This window comes from Gymnogyps californianus, chromosome 1 (genome assembly GCF_018139145.2).
Source record: "Gymnogyps californianus isolate 813 chromosome 1, ASM1813914v2, whole genome shotgun sequence".
In the NCBI taxonomy this organism is placed as follows: domain Eukaryota; kingdom Metazoa; phylum Chordata; class Aves; order Accipitriformes; family Cathartidae; genus Gymnogyps; species Gymnogyps californianus.
The window spans coordinates 214,355,021-214,376,003 of NC_059471.1; positions in this window are offsets into that span (position 1 = coordinate 214,355,021).

Here is a 20,983-nt window from a genome sequence, read left to right on the forward strand (position 1 = left end):
GTCCCGGTGGGGATAGGGGTGCTGGGGTGGGTGGATGGGTAAGGGTCCTGTTGGGGTTTGGGATGCTAGGCTGAGGAGTCTCAGAGTGTTTGGGGTGCCAGGATGGGGAAGTCCCGGCAGGTTTTGGGGTGCCTGATGGGGAGTACCTGGCAAGGTTTTCAGTGCTGGGCTGGGGATGTCCTGGAGGGGTTGGGGGGGTGGGTGGGGGTCCTGGCAGGGTTTGGGATACCAGGCTGGAGAGGGTGGGTGGGGGTCCCGGCAGGGTTTGAGATGCTGGGCTGTGGGAGTCCTGCTAGGGGTTTGGGGTGCCAGGCTGGGGAGGTTCTGGCGGGGTTTGGGGTACTGTGTTGTGGGAGTCCTGGCAGGAACTGGGATGCTGGGCTGGGGAGGGTGGGTGGGGGTCCTGGTGAGGAGTGGGGTGCCGGGTTGAGGGGTTCCAGCAGGGACTGGGGTGCTGGGTTTGGGAGGTCCCAGTGGGGTTTGGGGTGCTGGGTTGCACGGGTCCTGGCAGGGTTTGGGGTGCCAGGCTGGAGAGGGTGGGTGGGTGGCCCAGCAGAGTTTGGGGTACCGGGCCGGAGAGGGTCCCGGCAGGGTTTGGAGTGCTGGGTTGGGGGGAGTCCTGGTGGGATTTTGGGTACCAGTCTGGAAAGGGTAGGAGGGTTGCCAGGGGAATTGGGGGTCCTGGGCTGGGGAAGATAGAGTGAGTCCCAGCAGGGCTTGTGAGAACTGGGTGGGGAGGGGCATGAAATCGCCCCAGCAGGGCTTTGGGGGTGCTGGTCTGGGGGCATTGGGGTGGGCAGCAGGGTCAGGGGTGCAGGCATGGGGTGAAGATATGGATTGTCCCAGCAAGGCTTTGGGCATGCTGGGCTGGGAGAGGAAGGGGATGGTGGCAGTCAGGGATTTGGTGGTGCTGGGCTGGGAGAGCACAGAGTCAGCCCTGGGGGGTTTGGGGGTGCTGGGCTGGGGGGGTCCCCGTATGCTCAGGGCTGGAGCACTTGCCCTGGTTAGAGAGGCTGAGGGAGCTGGAGATGAGACAGCTTTGGGGACAGCCCATAGCAGCCCGCTCATCCCTATGAGGAAGACTTCAGGAGGACAGAGCCAGGTGCTTCCCAGTGGTGCGTGGTGGGAGGACAAGGAACAATGGGCATCAGCTGAAACAAGAGAAGATCTGGCTGGATGTAAGGCAGAACTTTTTCTCCAGGAGAGCAGTGACACAGGCTGCCCAGCGAGGCTGAACAGGCTCTGTCCTCGGAGGTTTTCAAGACTGGATTAAACCTTGAGCATCCTGGTCTGATCTCAGAGCTGACCCTGCTTTAAGTAGGAGGTTGGACCAAACACCTCCCCAGGTCCTTTCCAACCTGAATTATCCTGTGCTCCTATTCCTGTGGTCCATGGCAAGATGATCTGAGACATTGCAGGGTCTGCTGATGGGGTCAGGGTCTCAAACTGCAGCCTCAAACCTGTTTTTTGCTACTCTGTGTAATACTGGTCCCATCCCCCTTTCCAGCCTCCTCCCCAGAGGGTAGGTTTCGTTTTCTCTCTCTTTTCGGTATACTTGAGGCTGACGTCACACGCTTGAGTTTTCCTCCCTGACTTTGAGAGGCAGGAGCTTGCATTTAGTTACAAAGCCGAAGAGGCTGCAAATCTCATCATATCATATGACTCTGAGCAACGGCCTTAAAAACGGCAGCAAATGTTATAAGACAAGAAAATCACAGGAGCTGGCCTGCTTCCCAAGTAGGTCCCGTTTACAACGCAGGAGGGAATTGTGTTGTTACACATGGGCTTGGGAATTCCCTGTCCTGGTGAGGTCATTAGTGCCAGGCAGTTTGGGCAGAGGTTAGCCCTGGCCAGACAGGCTGGCTGGAGGCTTGTCCCTCCTCTGGCTGCCTGTTGCTGCCTGCGCTGAATTTCCCCGGCCCCTCAACTGAGCTAACACATCCCTTGGTACCAACGTGCTGACTCTACGTCGCTGAAATAACCCCTGTCAGAAATAGTCCCTCCTTTTTTCAAGGCTGAATTGACTTTTCGGTTGATAGATGTTCATTTAGCTCACCGACTTTAATCATGGTTTAATCATGAGTTCAGTCAGCAAGCTGGAGGTTTGATCTTGCTAACTCATTTTCAGCTGATTTTATATGGTAATTGTTAGTTTCATGAAAAGTTTCATTCCCCTGGCTTGGTAAATCTGATTGGGTTTTGCAATCAGTCACCTTTATATTAAATTCTAAATCAAATATTAAAGTTGATACTCTTATATAAGCCAGTTGAACACACTGTGCGTGGAAGCATCTATTAAGCAAATACATATCTGAACACAGATTTACTCAGGCTCTAACATTTTGCATTTTCTCAGATTTCCTAGGCTGCTGCTAAAGAACCATTTTTAAGAATTGGTTGCTGGATAATAATTTTTCACCTGGGAATTGCCTCAGACTCTCTTTGCCCAGGTATGGCACAGCAATTGGCGAACACACAGAAAAAAAGACATTTAAACTAGAGCGTATTTCTTAAACAACATTTCATTTTCTATGAATAACCTGCAAATTACCTGTAAGAGATGGCATCAGTGGATTGCATGCATATGCACAAGGGGAAAGTTTTCCTAAGGCTTTCTCCAAACCAGTGGTGCCTCCTCCCTTTTCTTGCTAGCCCATTTAACGGTGATTTCTCCAGGCTGCTGCATTCAGCAGTGGAAAGTTGTCTGAGGCCTTATTTTCAAGTGCTGATAGGTTTACAAGAGAGCACAGTACCTCATAGGTGTGAAAACACTCAGGCTGTAAGAGGGCAATAAACAGAAAAGCCCTTGATTTCACCCCTCGTTGCAGGAGGCGGCAGATATCCTTTAGTGGCTATTGCTGCTCGACACTCCACCGTGAAACCACAGCTTTGCTTTATCAAAAGCATGAGTTGCACTTAAAAATATTTGGATTTTCTGAATCCATGCAAAAAGCCCTTAAGGCTCAGCTGTATCCGAGGTGGAGTCTGGGAGCTCTGGCTACTAAATTCTGCTATGTTATTTTGGCACTTCAGATGCCCCACAGCTGTCTCCCTGCTTTTTTCCCCAGGTTTTTCCATCTCTCCTCAGATGCACAGGGAAGCACTGGATCCTGTTTATACCCGGCACCGTTCCCAAAGTGTGTGTCTGCCCAGTTGTGAACAGTGCAAGCTGCAACCATCAGGGCAGCCAAACCCAAATCGTAGTCAGTGCCCGCAGGTGCCACAGCTCAACCGATTTATTTTCCTCGGGGAAATTTTCCTTTGGGGCTGTGGATTTTATCCTGAGTTGACGCAAAGCTGTTTTCCAAGCAGGAAAGCTCAGAGAGCAAATGTGCTCCCTTATCTGTTCAGGGTAAGGCCCTCCGAGGCTGTGCGACGGCAGGACTTTCCAGCCAATCTTGGCAGCAAGAGTGGCGTCATGACAGAAAAGAGAAGATAAGTGCTTGTCCTGGTTTCGGCTAGGACAGAGTTAATTTTCTTCCTAGTAGCTGGTATAGTGCTGTGTTTTGGATTTAGTAGGAAAATAATGTTGATAACACACTGATGGTTTGAGTTGTTGCTAAGCAGTGTTTATACTCAGTCAAGGATTTTGCAGCTTCTCATGCCCAGCCAGCAAGAAGGCTGGAGGGGCACAAGAAGCTGGGAGGGGACACAGCCAGGACAGCTGACCCAAACTGGCCAAAGAGCTATTCCATACCATATGACATCATGCCCAGTATATAAACTGGGGGGAGTTGGCTGGGAGGGGTGGATCGCTGCTCAGGAACTGACTGGGCATCGGTCAATGAGTGGTGAGCAATTGCATTGTGCCTCACTTGCTTTGTACAGTTTAATTCTTTTAGTATTACTATTGTCATATTATTATTATCATTATCATTGCTTTTCATTCCTTTCTGTCCTATTAAACTGTCTTTATCTCAGCTCACGAGGTTTTTTTCCTGATTGTCTCCCCCATCCCATGGGTGGGGGGGCAGTGAGCGAGCGGCTGCGTGGTGCTTAGCTGCCAGCTGGGGTTAAACCACGACAGGGCTGCGATCCTTCTCTTTTCCCTTAACCTTGGTTGGACAAACGCCTGGAGAGGCTCACGGTGCATTGGTCAGTTTATGCTGATTTACTTCAATCTACCCATTGCTCTTTGTGAGCTTACAGAAATATCGGTGAGAAATATTGATGACGTCTGACGAAACAGCAAAGTAAGAAAAAGCAAACGAAGTAAGCAGTTACGCAAGAAATTTCCTAGGAAACGGAAATTAATAAAGGAGTCATTAAAGAAAAAAAAAAAGACCCAAGAAAACGGAATTTAAATATTAGGCCATGTGCGTAATTGTGAAATCAGAAAAACCAAGACACCAAAGCGGTTTCAAGTAATAAGGGATGCCAAAACTAATCCAGGCAATTCTGTACACGCATGAAAGCAAGAGGAAAATGAAGGGTGGAGTAAATCCAGGAATTCTCAGAGTGGAAAACCAAATAATGGAAACCACAGAAAATACCTCCTTTTTTTCACCCTTCAAAAAAGGATCAGCAAGCGAAATGAAGTTAAAACAATGGGAGCAGAGATAGTGCAGGGCAAGAGCAGGTTAAAAGATGAGAGGAGGCAAGTCTGCTGTATTCAAGGGCCTGAAGAAACCTATGCAAGGGGAGCTGTGAAGTGGGCAGAGTAAAGCCTGGCTCCTCGGGGGTTATCACAGGGGACTTGGCGAGGAGTTTTGGAGGACTGGAGAAGGGCAAACGCTGTGCCTGTCTGTAAGAAGGAGGGGAATGAGAATCTAGGGAATCAGACACCGGCCAGCTTTATTCCAGTAGCCAGCAAGATAATATTAAAAATTATCAAACAATCAATTTATAAGCACCTAGAGGATAATAAGGTAATAAAAAACAGCCGATATGGATTTGACAAGAATAAATCATGTCAAGCCAGTCTCATTTTCTACTCTGAGAGGACGACTGGCCGTATCTTGACTTGGGGAAGGCTTTTCTTGCTGCCCCAGTGACTGTCTCATAAATAAGCAGTGAATATATGGCTCCTGTGAGCTCTGCAGGAGCACCACCTCCAGACAAACCCCCACCAACTGCTCAAAAAGCTGTTTGCTGCTGCATCAGATGAGGTGCGATGGCTCCGAGGTAGGCATCTAAAGTTAGGTAAGGTAAATTACACCCCTAGGTGACAATCAAAGATATCAAGCTAGAAGAGTCTGCAAACGTTTGTGAGGTTAGGGGGAGAATTAGAAATGATTTCGTTAAACTGGAGGGATGGTTCCAAAGTCAACAGAATGAAATGCAATGAGTGATAGGGAGGGAAGGAGGCAGAAAGCGGCATACCTGGCTGGAAAGAGGATCAGGAGATGTAAGTGGCCTGCAGACAAAATGTGAGTCAATAACAAAAAAGGCATTGTGAGGAAAGCACATTCTGTTCTGGGAGGTTATCTATCTGGAGTGTTTTACAGAAAATTTGGGGTAGTCGCTGGGTTCAGCCCAGTTTTGCTATCGCAAGAGATGTATACATGCTGGAGTCTGGAGAACAGCAAGAATGACAAGCATTTGAGAAAATAAGAATTAGAAAGTAAATGGGATATTATTTCCCCCAGAAAAACCCGCAGGAATAATAGGTGTCAATGGAGGAACAGGGTTTGTGGCAAAACTATTCCAGTACAGAGAAAGTTCTTAGAAAAAGTTATTAGAGAAAGTTATTAGTATTGTTCTTCACATCTACCTGTTCATTTCTCAAAAGGACAGCACCATTATGAGCTGTTTATGCATCTTTTCTGGCTGAGAAGACAGTGACTGAGAAAATCAGATGTTCATTTTGGGCTCAAAGAGAGCTTTTTCATTCGCTTGAGTTGTAGCAGTGGTGGAGCCCGTCACCACTGGAGTCAGGGCAGGAAAGAACATCTTATTACCCAGTAAAACCTAACCTCGACTGGCGACATCACAGCTGGGATACCAGGGCAACTTCTGTGCCATTCCCGTGCTGTGTGAGTGTGGCACGTGGGCTCAACACATCAGTGAAGAGCAGCAGCAGTAAGAGTAACAGCGTGGCTCAGTGCAAGTGTTTTGGGCTAGACAGATCTGACAAGAGAAATCAGCAGTGGTGGTTGCCAGAAAACATGTAAAATAAGTGCACGGTGCTGAGCTAGATTAGAGTGCACTTTTTTCCAGTAATCCTGCTCTATTTTACCCCATGAGTTCTGAGACCTCGTTCATTTTCTTCCTGACCTTCGGTACTTACCTTCCATTGCAAAGGGCTGCCTGTATTCCTTGAGGACAATATGCCTTTTTTTTTTTTTTTTTTTGGTCCTTGCTTGAAAAGACAAATCATTTTTTTGTTACAAAAAAGGGTGTTTTGGAGCACTGGGAATTGTCCAGCCCATTGCAATGGCTAATGACAACCCTCTGCATGTCACCCCTTCCCATACATGGCTGGCTGGGATGTCTGACATGCAACGCAGGTACGGGCTTACACATAGCAGCCCTAGGAGGGCTGGGCTCCGATTTCAAAAGAGACCTGGGGAGAGGACAGGTTTTTTGAGGCTTCCTCACTTCAAGGGCACTTAGCTGTGAAGAGCTGCTGGCTTGGGATCAGGCGGGTTACTCGGCACCGGGCCAGGGGCTCCAGCTTATTTGCATTTGCTGCTCCTTGCATCGAGCTGAGAAGGAAATAAGAGTGCAGGAGACGGCATTCCCCTCTGTGTCCAAAGCCCCATTGGTTTTTTTTTCAGGTCTATTACTTTTTTGTGATGTTGCCATGGCCTTGGATACCCTTATAGCGGTCCTGGTACAATCATGGGATAACAAAGCCAGTCCCTGCTCTGTACAAGCTACTCTTGGGTGGGATCCGTCTCACCTGGCTTTAGGTGTCCCCTGTTGAGATGTCTTTTGGCTCCTTTCAGAGTCAGTGGAGAGAAAAAGCCTCTTGAAGGACATCTTCCTCTGACCCATTCTGGTCAGCTCTCAGGTGAAGCGACTCTGCTCCATCTGCAGGCAGTTCAGCAACGGCCCCACGTGTCAGGGAAGAGTCACAAAAACACGAGTGCTGATTTTTTACAACACCACAACACGGTTTTCTTCAACTCACTTGCCCCATAAGCACTCAAGGTGTTTTGTACCCCCAAGGTCCCCAGTGTGATGGTAGGGATGAGGAGGGGGCAGTGGCAGCTCTGCGGATGGTTATTGTGGTAAGTTGGAGGGGGACACGGGAAACTGCCCTTCCAGGATGACGCTCATGTAAATTATTCATCTGATTTTATTTCTCATCTGATGGAGAAATTGCTTCTGAAAACAAGGTCTCTTGAGAAAAACTCCTTTAAGTGATACTTGGAACACACTTTATTCATGCTGCCAGCAGCGACGATCCCTGCTGATTAAATAGTAGATAGACCTTATTCTTGCTGAATTACCCATTTTTACAAAGCCTGGCACATTTAACAATCAGTTCTAGGTTATATTCATAAGCAAGAGGCCAACACCAATTTTTATATCAGCCGAGACTTTGTATTGCAGGATACTCCAAGGAGTAATTGTCAAGATAATTCTTTTGTATTTTCAATAAGTGCTTTAGCTGTGTTATTATGAGATGTTCAGTGTCTTGCTCTGAATGAATGGGAACAATTTCACACTTTACAGGGCCTGTGGCATTGTTGGCATGCTGTGTTTGGCTTGGAGCTGGGCTCTCAAACATTGTTTGCCCAGCTCACCCCTGGCCGTGTAAGCCAGCGGGACAGGTGACAGTGGCTTTCAGGTCTGTGCCAAGCTGTGCTGATATGCAGAAAGAGGCAGGTCTCAGCCTTCCTTTTTCCCTCCCCTCATTCAGAACACCTCTGCTGTGCAAATCAGTCCATGAGCATATCCCACTCATCCTGCATGGTCATCCCTTCACCTACAGTAGGAGGCAAAAGTCCTACACAACCACAGAGGAACCTCCTACAGGTCCCACCATCCCTACGGGGATGATGGTCCTCCATCAGGGTTGACCCTCTGAGGGTCATATATCACCCTACATCTGTACAGGGACGATGGTTCTGCTTCACCCTACATCCCTATAGAGGTGATGATCCTACGCCATCTCAGTGGCTACAGGCTTCAGTGATGGTGTGTGATGAGAGCTCATCTTTACTGGTGCAAGCAATCGGAGGCCAGACCCCACTCCTCAGTCCTGCACAGAGCTCAAAACAGCTGAGAAATCACCTTTCTTCCTTGCTGCTCCACTGGAGTGCAGAGCCCATCTTAGACCGACTGTGCATGGACTGTTGGTAGGACTCCAGCTTAAAGGAAGGATGATTTAATGATTAAGAGAGTGGACTGAAACTCCAGTTTCAGTAGCTGGCTTTGCTACAGTATTCGTACATTATGTTGGACCAGTCAATAAATCATTCTGCATTTTCCTCTTCCTCTGAGTAAACTGGAGGACAACTGCAATTCTTTCCGTCCTTCACATTTTGAGGACACCTTGTAGCCCACGGATAACAATTAGTCCATCACAGTAGCAAGCGAGATGAGTTTATTTGAACCACCAGAGCAGATGGTTTGCATGGCTTTATTTTATTCTATAATGCAGTAGCTCGGAGCTAGCCCAGAAGGGGCAGCAGCCCTGCGAGTAGTTACCAACATGATTTGGTGCACCTTTAACTCTGATGACTTTGCTGATCTTGTATATGGGGAAACTCCTAAAAAGTTTAACCTGGCACAGCTTATGAGAATGATGAACTGCAGAGCTGGGGCAAGAGGCAGGGATTTCTTAAATCAACTTTGCCACTGAAATGGAGGTATCCTATATACCTGTGTCCTAAGAGATGACAGGAGAAAGCCAAATAGAGTGTCTAACGGGAGTACAAGCACCCACCTAAGCATACGCAGAGGCAGCTCTAGATTTCCAGAGCAGGTTCATTTTGGTAGGACATTTCATAATTATTTGTAATACTGCAATGCCAGGAAACACCACCTGAGATCAGAGTTCCCTCGTGGGTGCTGTGCAAGTGCATGTGGGACAGTCACCACACCAGAATTTTACACCTGAAATGTGGTGTTTGTGGTGGTAAGATGATCCCTAGGTTTGTGACTATTTGCATAAGAATAGAACTTGCTTGAAAGGCTCAAAATTTGCTTTTCAGATCAATTTCTTTCTTGAAAATTAAACTTTCTTCTCAAACCGTAAAACAAAAATTACAGTACAATTTCAGCTTGCTCTCTGTGCCTCCTGGCATGGGGCTGATCTTTGGGAGCATACTACATTCAGATTCGTGGCTGGGGCCCATCTTTTGTAAGAATGGAATGGCCAGATACAAGTTCCTTCAAGCTTGAGATGATGTTTGAATTTATGGCCATTGTGGCCTCGGCAGAACGCCCTAGATCTGAACTGCAACAGAGTGGATTTAGGCTGGCATCAGGACACCTTTTTCAGGAATAAGGCTAGTTAAGAGATGCAGCAAGTTGTTGGGGGCAGAGGGAGAAATTCTGCCACTGGAGGGTTTTAAGAACATTCATCTTTTTAGATAGTCTCTCTCAGGGACAGCTAGGTAATTTCTGCTTGGGGTGGGAGAACGAATGAGTTGATCTCCTAAGTTCTCCATGAACTGCATTTTCTGGGCTGCCATGCTTTTTTTAGCCAGCCTGTACCTCCAGCCTCTCCCTGTGATGCTTCGTTATTTGTTGGACAGATAGGCAAGTGTCCTAGTCCTATGCTTTTGGAGATCTGACTCCTAATCCTGCTTGGAGGCACTACCGACAATATTTTGGCTTGTCAATCCATCCCTGGTGGTCATCGAGACGTGTGGTTACCCCACCATCCTGTCACCCACCTCTGAGGGCAGACCCGACCCGGACTTATTTCAGGCAGGGATTGCATTGAGGCAGCAGTGCTTGCCCGTCCGTCTGTCCCACACCTTTCCACGTCAGGGGGATCAGACACCTCCTGAGGCAAAAAAAAAAAGGGTAAAGAGAAAAAAATCAAATCAAATACAGTTTTGTTCTTTACAGCTCTTCTGTCTCAGACCTGCGGTTTCCCCAGGGAAAAGGAAGCCTTTTTCTCTGCACGGTCATGGGTTTGGATGAGTCCTTTCAGATCTTGTGCTGGATCCGGGGATCTGGCTGCCTGGGTAACTATTTATGCAAAAAGATCAGTTAGGAAATGGAGACCTACCCAACTGGCAAAATGTTAAATATTCACAAAATTCATCTAGCATGAACCAGTGAGGACCTTGATTATTTTCCCCTGAGTTCTGTCGCTTATCAAGAGTCTTGAAATAAAATGCTGATTTGCCGAAACCTGGCGAAAATTCCCTGCTCCCAAGCCTTTCTTCCATTAGCACTTGAAAACCACAGGTTCCTTCACAAGCCATCCCTGATGTTTTATAAATGTCATAGCTAAGACATCGTTTCTATTTCCTTTAATGCATTTTTTTACAGCTGCAGTAGAGATATTATTTCGATTCGGGCTGCAGACAGTCATCCTGAAAGAGACCTCAGTTACCTCTCCTGGGATGTTTCCAAAACCACAAATGCTACCTAACTTTAAGCTAACAACCTGCTCGAGGACTCCGTTTCACATTTACATTGCACATTTACAGTGCAATCTCAGCTGCAGAACTCCAGGTTAGGAGCATGATGTAACCTGACAGGTATAAAAAAGCTTTCGGAAGAGGGCTTCATCCTCTGGCTAAGTTTCACTCTTTGGATTAATGGGGGTGTTCCCTTCCAGAAGAACACTGGGGTGTGCAGGAAAAGGGGTGTTAATGGTATTAGGATTAGAAATGATGCAATGAATATTGCAGCAAATAAACCTTCTTAGGATTCGGGAAGAAGCCTGACTTCAGCCTGGAAACCTCAGTAAAATCTGCCCCTGTGCTCACCTACAGTGTTTCTTCCCAGAGATTGCTAAAAAACATCCGATGTCTTAAAAGTTTTTTGTTACTGTCCTGGCTGGTCTCTGATGAGAAACATGCACACTCTTCTTCAGGATAAAAGTCAAGTGCAGAGATTGCCAAGTTTTTGGTAGCCGTACGAGAAGCACAAGAGAGTCCATAATGATCATATAGGAAATTAAATGGGAGGGAGGAATAAAAAGCAGAAATTTGTGTTATTTTTCTTAGAATCCTTAGGATCCTACCCAGGAAACCAGACAGTGTGAGACCCAGCCCAGTACATCATCCAGCATGCGAACATTGATTTTGTGCTGTAGAAGGCAAATGTTGCAAAAGGCAGAAGAACTGATTAGCCTGAGCCAGTTCTCCCTGGAGGACTGAGTGCTGGGATCTCGATTTTGGTTTCAATCCCTGCTTAGTGACATCCTCTGTTTAAGCAAGAAACAAAAGTCACAAAGAAAATATCAAGGGGGGAATTGCTCGTTTCTTCTGTGACAGGTAACCTGAAATCTGGTGGTGGCTAGTAAAGCAAGTTGCTGTAAAATATGCACTTTATTTAAAATAATAACTTCACTGTTACTATTTTTCATTCATTATGATATCCAGTGGTTTTCCAAAGCAATGAATGCAGTGATGAGGTTACTTAGTGTCGTGGTTTAACCCCAGCCGGCAACTAAGCACCACACAGCCGCTCGCTCACTCCCCCCGCGTTGGGATGGGGGAGAGAATCGGAAAAGTGAGAAAACCCGTGGGTTGAGATAAAGACAGTTTAATAAATAAAGCAAAAGCCGTGCACGCAAGCAAAGCAAAACAAGGAATTCATTCACCACTTCCCACGGGCAGGCAGGTGTTCAGCCATCTCCAGGAAAGCAGGGCTCCATCACATGTAACAGTTACTTGGGAAGACAAAACATCATCACTCCGAATGTCCCCCCTTCCTTCTTCTTCCCCCAGCTCTATATGCTGAGCATGATGTCATATGGTATGGAATATCCCTTTGGTCAGCTGGGGTCAGCTGTCCTGGCTGTGTCCCCTCCCAGCTTCTTGTGCACCCCCAGCCTGCTCGCTGGTGGGGTGGGGTGAGAAGCAGAAAAGGCCTTGACTTTGTGCAAGCACTGCTCAGCAATAACGAAAAAAACCCAGTATTATCAACACTGTTTTCAGCGGAAATCCAAAACACAGCCCCATACTAGCTGCTATGAAGAAAATCAACTCTATCCCAGCCAAAACCAGCACACTTAGTGTGTGCCAGTCCTGTGTTTTTTGAATTAGAGGGGAATCTTTTTCCTGGCTCCAGTTGGCATTAGGTCAGATCTGTAAATCACACCCTTAGATGAGATCTGATACAAAACAATCTCAGTTGAATAAGTCCGTTTACTGGAGATGTGTTTTCACATTCTGGTTCCCAAACACTGGATCCATGCCACAAATAGCCAACGTACAACTTCTCTTAGTGCAGAAATATTATATCATAAATACGTATGCATACTGAGCTCACCGTCTCCTTCAATTCTGGAGGGGAGGCTGTGACTGCAGGGCATTGGGTATATTGCTTTTGAACCGCTTAAGGTCTCTGACATGTAGACATGCAGTCAAAGCTGGCTTTCTAGGCTTTCTCAAATTGTGTCTCCTCACCCCGTGTCTGAATTTAGCATCTGAAATGGACAAAAGGATCCTTGACGCTGTTCACAGGAGAGCCCCAGTGCTCAGCCGGGTGAGCACGCTCGCAGACCAGGCTGTATTTCTTTCTCTGATTCCCGAGCTCTGCACTGTGTGGATGCAAAGCCATCTGAAATGCCTGGCAACTGTCCAGGGAAGCGGCATCCCAGCGCAGTCAGGGTTTTTTGCTGCATTTCCATCTTTAGCAGGAGAAGAGAAAAGTGTTTGAAGGAGGAGGACAGCAGCCGCTACAGATGATCATACAAATCTATCCCACCCTACAGCCCTGCTCTTGCTTTCCGTAACTGCCTGAAATACTTTCCAGAGTTAGTTGCAAATTTCATTATATTTTAAGTCTTTGATTTCTTTTATTATGTATGATCATTTTTTTTAACAGCATCTGCGAGGACCTTTCCTGCAAAGGTTTCCCAGAATAAACAGGACCAAGCTTGTTCCCTCGTCGGCAAGGCAAGGGCAGAAGGTACATCTGCAGCTATCTTGAACCTTAGTCAATCGTTCAGGCTGTTTAAGTTGAAAAAAAACCCAATGTCTTGAGGAAAGCTAGGGCTGGGTTTCCTTCTGAGCACTGGCCCACAGCAATGGGCAAGACACTCACGGTGATGTATCTTTGGTCATCTAAAAGTTGAATCTAATCCAAACTAATCCTTGTCTGATCTAAGCTACTCACTTGGGCTTCCTCCAGTCAATGGGAGGCCTCTTTGGGTAGCAATTCATCACCCTCCTGACCTTGGGGAGAGCCTGGGGGAATGGCTTAGACAAGATGCCTCATCTGCAGACTGTATCACTACATTGCTGCTGGAGGTGAGGTAGGTCCCAGAGCCACCACTGCCAGGCAGTGAGACTGATGAGAAATTGTAGTGTGAGTGGGTTGGGCTTGCAAAGCCTTGGTGGTTGCAGTCAGGATGATCACTCAGAAAATCTAAGGATTTTCTCTAGGGAGCACAGTGGGTCACAGCACTGTCTGCTTTTTATTACTGACAGCAGTATACCCAAACTTGGGACCCGGACTGAGATCATGGTGAAAAAACACAACATGGAGAGCAGAAATAAAACCAAAGATTGTTCTTTACCCCAGGGAAAGCATCTTCGTGATGGAGCTGTACAAACTGCTATATTTCCCAGAATGTTTTTTGGGGTGGTTGCTTGTGAGTGCAGTGCCTACTCCAGATCTGCAGCTCTGTTACAGGCATTGTAATGTTCATGCCAGCCTTTTGCATTTGAAGTTGCTGCTCAAGATTTTAAATGGAAGTGGCTCTTTCAGATGCTGGGACTGAATTTTCAAACTGTGCTGCAGGGTTTGGCTCTTCTACAAGGAATGAAGTTTTGGAAAGACGTCACATGCATCAGTGAATACTGAACCAGGGAGAAGGTTTGAGAAATGTGTGAAGAAACTGTGCTTTCCGAACTAAAGGTGCAGTTTCAGAGGACTTGTGGAATCCCTCACTTGAGACTAGCCATGAAGGAGAACAGGCACTCCACAGTCTCAGGAGGAGCTTATGAAAATACCCAGATTTAGACTTAGAAAAAATGATCAGAATTTGCTACGCTGCAGAACGTAGCCAGGGAAGACCGTGAGTTTTGGATGGAAAATAACATAACAGTAGCTTAAGACCAAAAACTAAGACCAGATGGAGGTGAGGAGATGAGGAAGGACGGGAAGTGGAAGTCCTGCAGGTAATAGGATACCCATATTTGGATCAACAAGTAGGATGCATCTCACCTAACCTTACCTGTGGACAACCAGCTTAGACTTGCAGGGGGAGAAAGGAGCGCTCTCACCATGCAGTCCACCTACCCTGGGGCAGAAGTGGTCCGAACTGCCCTCTGTAAGTGTCCATCTCTCTCCACTGACTGCTGAGGGACCTGGATCCCAACCTTAAATTAGAGACATAATCCTTGGGTAGCTGCATTTGATCGATTGAATCCTACCCTAATTCTCATTGAGGGAGTTGAAACAACATAAGGGCATCCCTGGAGGGATGTTGATAACATCTACATAGAGAAAGTTAAACTTGAAGTATAGAAATAGCTAAAGAAAGACCAATTTCCCTGTGAAAACAGTACTGTCACTAAGAACATATCATGATAAAAAAATGTTGATTCTGCTGAAAAATTTGATGACAAAGCAAACCTGAAAAAACGCAATTAAGAAAAGAGAGAGCTAAGGTGGTGGCAGTTATAACAAAGAAGGATGATGGCTATAAGCTCAGCACATTCACTTGTTGCCCCTAAGGAGGCTGCAGCACCTTTGGTCTGGGTTTTTTTGATGTCCAAGACCATTAAGTACTCTTCTCTCACTCAGACCCCAGTATCAGTGGGGTGGGATTCATCTCAGTCAATTTTAGCTGTCCAAAGTTAGACCATTAGTCTACGTTAGCTGTCTGAGCTCCCTCCAGAGCCCGCGGAGGGAAACAGAGTTCTCTAAAGAAGATTCATCTCCTCTTAATACTGCTGTCTGAAATAGTGAGATGAATTGCTCTCCAACAGTGCGATCTCCCTCCACTGGATCTGGACACCTTACTTCTAAACAGCTACATTCAGATGAGAAGAACCATAGCCTGTGCCCTGCTTTTTCTTTGGCTAGATATCCCAATCTGTCCCATTCCAGCAGCTGCCTATCTGATTGCATTGCAGACCCCCCCTCCCCCCGATGTATTTTGCCAGGTTTGACCCTCTGAAAAACAGGACTTCAACCGCTTTGCAGCTTCAGCTTGTATTGTTGCTCCAGCTGATATATCTGTGCACCCCATCTGCTTCCTCTTCCTTCAGTAGCTTTTCGTTCTCTGCTACAATGAGGTGCCAAATATTAAATGGCCATGATCTCTCACAGTGTGGGAAATAGCAATGCTTTCAGAGTAAGGGTGGTGGCCTCCTCTACCCTTTGGAGGGAGCCTTGGTCATACAGTACCTGGAGCTGTACACGGCTTTCAGGAATAGCTGAATTGTCCAAGGCTAGACGGGATGGGGAAAACCCTGAGGCAGAGGGTGTCTTTCCCTTCATTGTGAAAGAAGGGCAAAACCAAGCCTCCCTCTAACAGAACTGATACGCTTATTTTACAATGTGACAACATGTTTCTAATGGGAATTTTATTTATTTATTTATTTATTTTTATTTGCTTGCTATTGGGACAAAGAAGATGTAGTATTGTCTTCTTTAGGTCCTGTCTAAGCCACCAGGGACCTTTGCTTGAAGACAACCATGCAATAGGTAAGTGGTTCTACACCCACACTCACAGCTCCCCAGCAAGCGCTTCTGGGCTCTGCCAGTTGGTGACAAATAGACATTGATTTTCTGATCCAGTTGTTTGCTCCCTGGGGAAGCTGAGCAAAGGTTATTCTATTTAGGGACTGATTTGACATATGGCTCTGGGAAGCTGAAAAGTGTCTGTAGGTAAATCAGGGTTTATTGCCAGAGTGGTTCCTTCAGGAACATCATTAGGAGAGCATGCACATGCATATCCGTGGAAAGATCCCCGTAGGCTTTTCGTAAGCTGGGCAAGTAGCATTCACAAGGTGGTTTTTCCCATAGTTGGTTCAGAAGGAAAAACCTGAATATGCTTCTCATAACATAACATAGCAAAAAGTTCTTTTTATAACAAAAAGCGATAGAAAATTGATATTTGTCAGAGTGATTTACAAATCCCCAGTCACTGTACATGTCTGAGACCAGGTCTACTCTTAAAAAGTTTTTCTGATGGTGTTGCATCAATGAAGGGGTGAAGTTTTACAACTGTCTTCCTGTGGTACACGCAGTTGAAAATGAGGCTTTAACTGACCTAAATGTTACTCATTGCACAACAATAGTAACTCTACAGGCTGGAAACCTGATTTTTTGCAAGGAGGTCTGTGCCTAGTGACTTTTGCCATCTGTTCCCACATGACCTCTGCTGAGATCTTAGCTTTTGGCATAGCTTAAGGTGGGGTCCCAAAACTGAGATTTTTCCTCTCTGCCTGGGAGGAGTAGGTCTGTTGTTATACGCCATTCAATAAGGATTTATTCTTGAAGTCAATGTTTATTTCAGACTCACCCTAAATGGTGTTTGTACTTTCTTCTACTTCTGTTTCTTCTGCTTTCACCCTTGCCTTAATAAAAGGCTGCTGTTGTAGCAGGCGACCTGTTAGCTTAATGCTGACGTAGAACATATGTTCTTGTCCTCCCGCCTCTTCACTTCTGGATGTTACAACTGAAACACAAACCCCTGAATATCCAGGGATTTCCAAAGGCCGGAAGACATCTACTTGCCATCACAGATGTTTGCAAGTTAACACAGGGGAGAAATAATATTAGTCTGGGAGATTCAGAACTGGCTCAAGTTCCTGAAATGAGACATAAATTGTGCTTTGATGAAGAATTAAACAGGGATGAAAAAAACGGAACATAGGAAACAGTAAGAAGAGGAACTTGTTCATCATGATGGAACTGAAATATCATTAGCTTTTCTTCTCCTGACCCACCCCTTTTGGCAATCTTGGACTCTTAGATACATGACAAAGGATTGCAGCATCAGGACAGGCGGCTCGGATCCACCCCAAGACGAAACCTCACCGTATAGGCACTGCAGGGACACTGGGGGACTCTTCCTGAGAGTTAGCCAGGAGAAGCTGGGCTTCTAGCTTAAGCTTGTTGTCTAGATTGCTCTTCCAGGCAAAGACATATATACCTCCAGCATGTAATTCCTCCTGTGTGGGACAAATATCTAGAAGTGCTTGGGGATCACTCTCTGGAGATGCCTGTTTAACCACAATGGCCATCTAGGCAGCATAGATCAGGCAATTATATAGTAGTGGAAGGCTGCAGCAGTGAATTTGGGATGCAAGCTTGTGCGTGAAATGGTCCTAAATAATCAGGGAGTCTTTACATCACAGAGTGTCATTTCAGAAGACAACAATTGCCAAATATATCTCCACCATTCAGCCTAGAGTGAAGACACCCAAGCTAGCTTGGTTACAGGAAGCAATCTTGCTGTGACGGGAAGAAATGCCCGAGTGGGCTCATTTTACTCTGTTTTCAACAGGGAACGTGTTACAGCAGCTGTGTTTTTTCTGGAAAGGTGTGTCTGCATCGGGGTGCAGCATGGACGCAAGCGTGAATTGGGAAGCTGTACCAAGCCTAAGAGGTGAAATGGAGAGTGGTGGCTCAGGGATGTAGTGCATCAACAAGGGAGATCTGGCAGCAGAGACGAGGCCCACAGGGAGATCTGAGTGGCAGAAGTGTCACCTTTCCTGGGGAAGCCAGCACGGCCACCTTCAAGAAAGGTGCAAAGTGGGCTCGTCTCTCCAATAAGCTGGTATTTTCTCTCTCCATAAATAAAGAGCATGCTGTTCTGTTGCTGTGTCTATACTGAACTCCACAAGGAAACATCCTGTTTTTTCGGCAGGATCCTATCGACTAAGGCAAAAATCATTCCAAAAATCATTTATTTCTTCAGAAAGTGTGGGAGTGCTTGTCTCTGCTGCTGTCAGCTCCCATCCATCCCTTTTATTGGGCAGTATCAACATACACTTCTTCCAGCGAGGACTGCTCAACGGCACACAATAAAATTGATTCATTGCTCATTTTATTCTTATTATCTTTCAATTGCTCCAGCTCTTGATACCACTTAAAGTGGACATTAGCTGTTCATAACCAGTGTATGTGCCGCTAATGTGATAACACTCCTAGGAGAGAATGCTTTTACTCCGAGCTTTCATTACATATATTTTCATTTAGTCTCGTTACGCCACGTGTCTTTCTCATGAACTTCTTATAATGCCTTTATACAAGTTTGCTTTACCTGGAGGTAGACCACCATGGTAAGGAGTGAGAACACGAATGTATTTCTTGGAAAAGCTGGCCCAGGTGCTCTGTGGGTGTAAATGAGACGCATTTAGTGATGGGAAGTGGTTTATTTACAGGAGCTGGCTCTCGAGATCTCTGGAAAGGAAAAGGCTGAGATGACTACGAGTGAAACTCAACTTTTGTGCTCCACTTTGGCATGAAAGCAAAACTGTTTAAACTCCAGGAGAAGCAAGGCTTTCTGTTTATAATCGGCCTTGAGAAATGGAGATGGGAATTGATAGCTTTGTTTTGGGATAGGAAGGAGGACTATTTGATCTTCTGTATGCATTGGGAAGGATTACAGCAACGGTGAATTTAAGGTAGTTTTGGAGACTGTAGTTTGTCTTCTGGGAGGAAACTCCTCCCAGTTACAGCACTCATTTAGGGTTTAATTCAAAGAGGTTCAAAGCAGTGTAGATCCAGTGCAGCAAAACTCATAAGCACATGCATAATTTTGTCAAATGGGTAGTGACCCTATGGGGAATCTCTGCTCCATACTGGGGTCCATGGGACCAGGATTTCTTCTTGGCTTTGGGTTGGATTTGGGACTCTTTTCACCTAAAGGTCCAGACCAAGGGGCCTCGCAGAATGCTTTGGTCCTGGGAGCCAGTTTTCCTTGCACTGAGACAGGACATGACCAGCGTGAATACTCAAACATGGGAGTTAGGAAGTCTCAAGCATAGATACAACATTTGCTATTTACCCTAGAGTGATAAGAGTTTCCCATCCAGGTCCCTGCAGTGATTTTCTCCACCAATTACAAAGGCGATTAATACTTCAGATGCAGATATCTCAATATATCCTAGTTCAGACAGATGAATACAACCTTAAACATTTTATGGGATCAGATTTCTTTTTAATTAAAGGAGCCCTTTGTTTCATAGTAACTTTAAAAATCTTATTTAGCATTACATTCTTTAGGAGTCTCTTAGGAAAATAATTTCCTGCTACTGTTTTTACTCAGTCTTTGGATCTCCTATCTCTTGTCAGCTGTAACGAAGTGCTGTAGGAAGGAGCGCTGCTGTATTGCTTTCATGTTCTCTATCAGCTCTGATATGGATGGTTGTTATAAAGCTTCATACATAATATATACCATGTCTTAAAGCAGACACAAGTAATTTTATTAGAATAGAAGAACTTATGAAGAGTCAGACCAAAGGCCCTGGCTACTTCAGTTTCCTGATTTTCCACGGTGCTCATAATAAGTTATGAAAAATTTCCCAAATTACTGACATTTCCCCAGAACAGAATCCCATTTCCTGCTTCTGGGACGCAGTCTTGGGTACCCCAGAAGCTCTCAAAGGTTTTATTGAAGTATGTAAGGGGTAAGATTAATCTGAAGAATCAACTTTAAGTGTCTTCATATGACCTAGATACCTGAGCTCCCATTATGCTTGGTAGATATCTGGTCAATGCAGCCAGTCAAGTCTAGAAAGCAGTTCAGGTCACCCCGAAGTTTGGTACCTGCATTTGCTCAGCTCTGTTGTTCTCCAGATCCCACTGCCCAACTGGCTGCTGGATCTCCATTGACTCTGAGCTTGGACACCTGGGGTAGGCTTCGGTGACCTGAACTAGAAGACTTTCTAGCAGATGTGGCAGAAGATATGTCAGAGATCCAACCCAGAGCAGTAGTTGGAGACCAGGTGGGACACCCTAAGACAAATCAAAGGGCACTGGCCATCACCATTTAGGCATTTGAATCCATCTCCTGACCCAGATGGAGATGCCTACATTGATGACACCTAGATTTAGATATGCTAATCTGTAGCCGCATCCCAGGAACCTCGTCAGACTAATTGTCCAGACTCTGTAGCCTGTCAATCGAGGTAGATAGGCAATGCAGAACAACCTGCCCACAGCCAATATCACCCCCCCTCCCTCACTGCCTACTCTGCCTCGCTCTCCAGAAGAATTTCCTAGGCCAATTGGGGCTGGTCATGCTAAGAGAAAAAACATTCTCCCCTGGTTATAAATATGTGAAGCTTGTTTGCTGCTTATCACAGAATTATGCTTGGAGAAACCTTGTTAAAAGGCATCATTACAAACACTGGCACAGTTTGTAGGTACGCTTCTTGTAAAGCCAAATGGGAGTCAAAAACACTGGCTGTGAAGCCTGCGTTGTACTGATGGAGGGAGGTGCAACTCACCCAAATAAACCTTTCAAGCACATCCGTTGACACATCCCAGTTATGCAACAGTGACATTACACTTGCCAGTTTAAGGAGGCATTGTCACAGGAGCTTTCATCCCTGACATTTCTAACTTCTTGCTTTTCAAACAGAAAATATTTGCCCTGGCCCTGTCTTGTTGGCATCTCTTCCCAAGTCCCCCTTTGCCATGGCTTGTGCTTTGCACTCTTTGTTTATGCTAATGTAATGAGCTGCCTTTTGTGGATCCTGGATAAATAGGGTATTTCATAGACAGTAACGTAATCAATTAATACTAGACTGTGAGCATGATTTGTTTCCCTAAACAGTACTTTAAACCCAATGCTTTTCAGCAAGCAGTTCCTCTTGACAGGACTGGGCAATATCCTTTTATTTGTAAGAAGGCAAATTAAAGGACATTGAGATAAGCACTAAGAATATTTGCCAGGGTAAAACCTTCTCTCATTTTACAATAGGCAATT